The sequence below is a fragment of the Carlito syrichta genome, unplaced genomic scaffold (genome assembly GCF_000164805.1).
Source record: "Carlito syrichta isolate Samal-C Ts95f unplaced genomic scaffold, Tarsius_syrichta-2.0.1 Scaffold307274, whole genome shotgun sequence".
Taxonomy (NCBI): domain Eukaryota; kingdom Metazoa; phylum Chordata; class Mammalia; order Primates; family Tarsiidae; genus Carlito; species Carlito syrichta.
In genome coordinates this window covers 112,612-119,815 of record NW_007251370.1, presented here as the reverse complement: position 1 = coordinate 119,815, position 7,204 = coordinate 112,612, and the positions used below count along the sequence as shown (strand labels likewise).

The 7,204-nt window shown below is 45.6% G+C and overlaps 1 protein-coding gene across 2 annotated transcripts in view; it reads left to right on the top strand.

Annotated features, from left to right (window-relative positions):
* Positions 1 to 7,204, top strand: part of FBXO42 (F-box protein 42) — a 100,719-nt gene that overhangs the window by 4,757 nt on the left and 88,758 nt on the right. Inside the window, exon 2 of one of the 2 annotated variants that reach the window (XM_008064303.2) lies at positions 107 to 298. The gene's annotated coding sequence lies outside the window, so the exon portion shown is untranslated. Of the gene's footprint in view, positions 1 to 70; positions 299 to 7,204 lie in introns of those variants that run through there. The other variant, XM_021715675.1, reaches the window with a different exon arrangement.

Below are 7,204 nucleotides of genomic sequence, written 5' to 3'. Positions count from 1 at the left end.
CGCCCGCCGGCCGCCCGCCGCCCGCCGCGCTGACGTGGTGCGCACGCGCGTCCTCCGCGCCGGCCCAGGCGCATGCGCGCTCTGCGCCGTCTTCTCCCGGCCCGAGCAGCCGCGGCGGCGGCGTTTGAGTGGAGGAAGATGGCGGCTCCGGGCGGCCCGGGGTCCCGCGGGCTGTGAGGAGCCCCGAGCACGGCGGGCGCGGCCTGAAGCAGAGCGCCTCCGCTCTGGCCCTGTCCCCAGCTCCCTCACCACCGTCGCCGGCGGAGCGAACCCGAGAGCGTGGAGCGGGCTGGGCCAGGTGAGGCCTCTCCCCCTCCCGGGACCGCGGCGGGGAGCCGGCGCCTCCTGCCCTTTATGCCCCGGGCTCGCAGCGGGCGGCGGGCGCCCCGGGTCCTGCGCTGGCCCCTCGTCCCGCGTGGAGGTCTGTCCCGGCCGGTCGGGGGGCCTTGCTGTCGCCATCGGGTTAGGCGGGGAGGAGCGCTCCTTGCCGGTCAGCCTTTGGGATGGGAGGGAGCCCATCCCCTCGCGGCAGGGCGCTTCTCGTTCCCTCGCTGGGGCCACGATGGCTTCGGGGTGTCAGATCTTCCTTCACGCCGTCCCTGAACCTTTAGCTCCTCGCGAGGGGAGCCCGAGTCGGGGGCCCTCCGAAAGCGAGGCTGCTGCTGGGGGCCAGCATCTCTGAAGCTGCAGCTGCAGCTGCAGGGGGATAATTTTGGAATCGGTTTACGAAATAAAACACGAGCAGCCCTTCCTGCCCCCTCGCTTGCTGCGTGTTCCCCTAGAGAAGTGAGGACTGCGGATCTCCTGGCTGGAGACAGCAGTCCACGCGGTGAGTGTGGAAGGCTCCTGGAGGGAATTGTGTGTGCCGGGGGGCCGGGCGAGGGTGGGAACGGATTCGTGAACCGAGAGGAAAGAAGGTGAGAGAGCCGGATGGTCTCTGCGGAGTAACTTCAGCTAATGGGGGTGCCTTTGAAATCTTTGGATGGTATAGATTCTAAATAACCAGTTGCTTGGTTAAATCTCTCGACTTCTATTAGGACAATAAAATGAACTTCATTAACTAATTGCCAGAGTCTTTGGGTTTTCCTGGGTTGGGTGGGTTTCTGACCGATCTAGGTGAAGATTGAGACACGGTACTCGTTCTACTTGCTGGCAGCGACAGGGTACTGTGCTTGTTATTCCTTTTTTTTGGGAACAACTTTTGTTGTTGTTGTTCAAATGTTCATGGGGAGACTTCTTCGATTTCGTTTGTCTCACCTTGGGAAGCCGGTTTGAAGCCCTGGGCTCTCTTCCTTGAGGAATGATGGTTTCAGTTGGAATGGTGCTCTGGGGAATTGTTGAAGCAGTTGCTTTTGCTTGGACACGCTAGATACCTTCTGTAACAAATTGGTGTTGCTTGTGCTTAAGAATGATGACATCATGGATTTAAAGGGACAAGGAAAATTTGAGAGGAATACCATCATTTAGAATTGGACATTTAGAATTCAGTCTGTAGCTCTTACGATGATTAGTGATGCTCTCTGTCAAATTGCTAACTTTGAGTGTATTCATGTGTGTAATCTGATTAGGTGTCTTTCTATTGTATGCTGTCATTTTATACCCAGTAACTATTTGCTTTTGACAAGCCCAATATAAATATAGTAGAGTACATTGATCCAGGGATTTGTTGTGTACTTCAAAAAGCTTTTAATTGTTAAAATGGCAGCTGTTTAATATTAGCTAATTCTTTGACCATTTTTTCCCTTTCCTATTCTTAAACCCTTTTCCACAGAAATTTGTAGATTTTCTTAGTGCTTTTACATGTAGATATGAACCAGTAACTTCTCAGTGGTAGAAAATTGGAGAGCCACTTTGCATATCAATTTGCTAATAAAGAGTCATGAAATGAATGCAACAAAACATTCTGATGATTTGACATTATGCTTCTTAGCATAATAATGTTGCATTGTTGTGCTAAATAATCATCTGGTATTGATGCAACTTCATGACATCCAGGACATCATTTGCTCTCCAGCATTTTGACTTACCTTTCTCAGTTACAAAAAGAGCAGGAGCAAGAAAAATAGCTCAGGATGCTTCTTAATGTCTGATTTCCAGGAGGGCCTTTACTATTGCTTTACATATTTAAAACCCGTCAGTAAGATTCAGAGCTGTATGTTTCCTACTTATAAAGAGCAAGCAAAGAAAATGCTAGCAAAATCTCTGAGTTTTATGAGAGTATTGAGGTCCCAAGGAAAAACTTTCCCAAGGAGGAAAAAAATGTGACTATCATTGTGATTGTAGAGTTGTTTTAGTTAGTGAATTAACATCTCTTTATAAAACCAGAAGCCATTTGGTTAAATAATGCCCTTCCCATGTCATAAAGTTGTTATGTGGATCAAAAGAGAGAATATTTGCGAAAGTGCTTTGTAAAATGTAAAATAAACGATAAATATAAGATCAATTATTCCTTTTTTTTTTTTTTGAGTTGGAGTCTCACTCTGTCACCCAGACTGGAGTGCAGTGGCCGCTCCTGGCCACCGCAGCCTTGACCTGCTGGGCTCCGGCGATCCTTCCGCCTCAGCCTTCCGAGTAGCTGGAATTACAGGCGCGCGCTACCACGCCCGGCTAATTTTTTGATTTTTTATTGAAGAGATGAGGTCTCGCCTGCCCAGGCGGGTCTCGAACCTGCAAGCTCGTGGAATCCACTCATCTCAGCCTCCCAAAGGTGCGGGATTACAGGCTGAGCCACCGAGCCTGGCTCTTTTTATTTTTTTTTGAGTTGGAGTTTCACTCTTTGTTGCCCTGGCTGGAGTGCAGCGGCAAGCTCACGGCCACCGCAGCCTTGACCTGCTGGGCTTAGGCGATCCTTCCACCTCAACCTTCCAAGTAGCTGGAACTACAGACACATGCCACCATGCCCAGCTAGTTTTTGTGATTTATTGTAGGGACGAGATCTCACCAAGCTGCCCAGGTTGGTCTCAAACCCCTGGGCTCAGGCAGTCCTCTTGCCTTGGTCTTCCAAAGTGCTAGGATTACAGGCTGAGGCACCGTGCCCAGTCTGATTATTCCTATTTTATGAAACGCCTGAGATCCCACTATGTGTTAGGTGTTTTGAGAGTAAGTACTAATAATTCTAAGATAAGACAGCTTTTGATCTGAAATTGCAGCCTGACTGGGGAGCCAGAGAAAACCCATTGAACATTATTTTAGTATAAGAAGTGCACTGAATCCAACGAAGAGAGCCAAGGAAGGCTTCTCAGAGCTGGGATGGCTTTTCTCCAGCCTTTCCTATTCTGCAAAGCCTGTCTTTTGTGAGTGACTTGCTTTTTATAAAAACCTTAAAAAATTCTATCATGAGTTCTTTTCCCCTTTTATTCATTCACTGTCATGACACTTCCCACACAGTCTGCCCCAGTTATGGTTTCTGCATTTCCAAAAATCCAGCAGTCCTGGGAGAACCTCTTTCTGAGTCATATATACAGGCAGCAAACACAAACATGCAGCTGCAGTTAAAATATCTCAGATTACTAAGTGGTGACAACTTTAGAGGGATGATGCTTTTGCAAACTAGCACAAGAGGCACCCTGTTTTAAAAATTTGATCACATTTGGTTAGTAGTAAAATGTTTGGTCGTCATTCCTTATGTTGACTATTGGTGGTTATAAGTACTGTTTCTCCTAGTAATAAGTTAAAGTTTTGTTCCTTTTTGGATGAAATGGACAGCTTGAAATAAACTATTTTATCGAAACTGTTTACGTGGGTTAGCATTGCTGATATTGAACTTAAGTAGCTTAATAAAGGTTTTGCACCTTAGTGCTATACTTGTTTTGTAATCACTTTAGCATGTTGTCATCTTGTAAAACCTTCATGAATTTTTGGATTGAGTGGGATCTTGACATAGCACTGTATTACTTGAACATGTGCTATCAGTATCTTAACTGAAGGTGTGTGCTCTAAGGTTTTGGTTGACAGAGTGAAGGTGATGTGTTCATTTTTCTGTAGTGTGACAGTTTTCTGCATTACAAGGATATGACCTATAGACAAGTTATTTAAAAATTGCCCAGTATTAAGTTTATAATAGAACTTATTTTTAAAATTGTTTCCCGTGGCATTCTTCTAAAAGTCTTGTAAAATTAAGACTTAGTGGTACTCCTGTAGCTTTAATTTTGCTTTTTGAGTCAGGGGGTCTCACTGTCACCCAGGCTGGAGTGCAGAGAGGAAGTCTTGCTGTGTTCCCTGGACTGATCTTGAACTCCTGGGCTCAAGGACCTTCCTACTTGGACTTCCCAAGTGCTGGGATTACAGGCATGAGCCACCACACCCAGCCTGATTTGCACTTTCTTACACATGCATGTGTTGGAAAGCAAATTTGCTTTGAAGTTTGAGTCTTATTGTAATAAATTTCTGCTTTTTAACTTGTAATGTTTTCTCCTAAATTTTTTTTTTTTTTTTTTTTGAATTGGAGTCTCACTTTCGCCCAGATTGGAGTGCAGTGGCCGCTCCTGGCCACTGCAACCTCGACCTGCTGGGCTCCAGTGATCCTTCTGCGTCAGCCTTCCAAGTAGCTGGAACTACAGGCACGTGCCACCATGCCCGGCTAATTTTTTTATTTATTTATTGTAGAGATGAGGTCTCACCAAGTTGCCCAGCCGGGTCTCGAACCCGCGGGCTCAGGCAATCCACTCACCTCAGCCTCCCCAACCGAGGGATTACAGGCTGAGCCACGAAGCCCGGCTTCTCCTAAATTTTTAATTTTTTCCAGTGTTGCTGTTCTGTGTTTTACTTCAAAGACGGAAGTCTCTTGTGGTGCTTTGATATACAAATAGATGTGTTTATATATGCATACTATATAAATATTTAGGTATTATATTAACCAAGAGTCACTTACAAAATTTTACTATTCTGGACAGTAACTCAGCTTAGATAGTAACTATTTTCTCTTGCCTTCTAGTATAATGTAGACTTGAGATAGTTCATTTCTACAAAGGCAGACAAGTTTTAGTTTTAGCTGGTAATGTTCCCTTGGAATATTTACTTTTTTTTTTTTTTTTTTTGGAGTTGGAGTCTCATTGTCGCCCAGACTGGAGTGCAGTGGCCACTCCCGGCCACCGCAGCCTCGACCTGCTGGGCTCCGGCAATCCTTCCGCCTCAGCCTTCCAAGTAGCTGGAACTACAGGCGTGCGCTACCACACCCGGCTAATTTTTTTTTTATTTATTGTAGAGATGAGGTCTCGCCTCCCTAGGTGGGTCTCGAACCCGCGGGCTCAGGCAATCCACTCACCTCAGCCTCCCAAAGGGATTACAGGCTGAACCACCGAGCCCGGCTGGAATATTTATGTTTAAGATACTTTTGTTTCAACTGTTTTAAAGAATTCGCAAGTATGACATGCACTTCTCAATTTGTTTCCTTTACTATCCTTTAATAAGGCAGGGTGTTTAAGTCTTTACTTATTATAAAATTTCCCCCCATTTTTGTATATAGAATCTTGTTCTGTTGCCCAAGCTAGAGGCACATTCATAGCTCACTGTAACTTTCAACTCCTGAGCTCAATCTTCCTGCCTTAGCCTCCTGAGTAGTTGGAACTACAGACACATGCCACCATGCCTAGCTAATTTTAAAAATTGTTTATTTTTTGAAGAGACAAGGCCTCCCTATGTTGCCCAGGCTGATCTCGAAGTCCTGGTCTCTAGAGATCCTCCCACCTTGGCCTCCCAAAGCACTGGGATTGTGAGCCACCATGTCTGGCCCCTCAGTAAGGCTGCTGCTTCTTCTTATTTTTTTTTAGAATTAGGGGCTGGGCACAGTGGCTCATGCTTATAATCCCAGCACTTTGGGAGGCTGAGGTGAGAGGACTTCCTGAGTCTACAGGTTCGAGATCAGCCTGGGCAATTTGGTGAGACCTCATCTCTACAATAAATAAAAAAAATTAGCCGGGCGTGATGGCGTGTGTCTGTAGTCCCAGCTACTTGGAAGGCTGAAGTGGAAGGATTGCTTGAGCCCAGCAGGCCAAGGCTGTGGTGGTTGGGAGTGTGCCACTGCCCTCCAGTCTGGGCAACAGTGAGACTCCAACTCAAAAAAAAAAAAAAAAAATATATATATATATATATATGTATGTATAAGGAAATATAGTTTATTTTGAAAATAAATTAGAGAGAAAGAGGAGATTCACCTCTTCAAGGTAGGAAAGGGGGCCAAAGCCAGGAAACATGGCCTGGCCATAGCTCAAAGAACATATGGCTACACCATAGCTTAGCAAGGCAATGGCCTCAAATAAAGTTTCTTAGTAAAGAATTGGTGCAATGGTCACCTCAGTGATGGCAAATGCAATTTTTTGCTACTTCACCACTGTCGGCACATGGATTTTAATTTATTTAAATTTTTCTACTTAGTTATAGCTGTTAGCTCTTTTGACACTGAAATTTGGCCAGTATAAGCCTCCTTAATCTGGTATTGTGTCCTTTTGATGTGTCCCGTAAGTCTTTGGGTGTTACCTTTTTTTTGTCACCACAAGCTATCCCAGGTTCTTCTTGTCACTCTCCTTGTCCTTGAGGTGGAATCAGTCATTTTTCTAAGAAGAGCTACCGTCTTTTACAAAGTATGCCATTAGAAACCAAAATCTAGCTGGGCTCGGTGGCTCAGCCTGTAATCCCGCGCCTTTGGGAGGCTGAGGTGAGTGGATTGCCTGAGCCCGCGGGTTTGAGACCCACCTGGGCAACTTGGTGAGACCTCATCTCTACAACAAATAAAATATTAGCCGGATGTGGTAGCGCATGCCTGTAGTTCCAGCTACTTGGAAGGATGAGGTGGAAGGATCACTGGAGCCCAGCAGGTCAAGACTGTGGTGGCTGGGAGCGGCCACTGCATTCCAGTCTGGGCGACAGAGTGAGACTCCAACTCAAAAAAAAAAGAAGAAAGAAACCAAAATCTGCATGCTGTGAATGGTCACTGCTACAGAGTTTGCATTGTTCCTGGGTCTTTTCAGTAGGCAGAACTAGAAAATATATGTATTAAAAATCAAAACCTTATATTACTATTTATGACTGTTTATGTTAAATTCATAGCATATTGCAGAATTTATTTCCTTTAAATTTTATGTTGATCTCTCCTTATACTGAAAGTTTTGGGTTTTTTTTTTTGTTTTTTGAGTTGGAGTCTCACTCCGTCACCCAGACTGCAGTGCAGTGGCCGCTCCTGGCCACTGCAGCCTCGACCTGCTGGGCT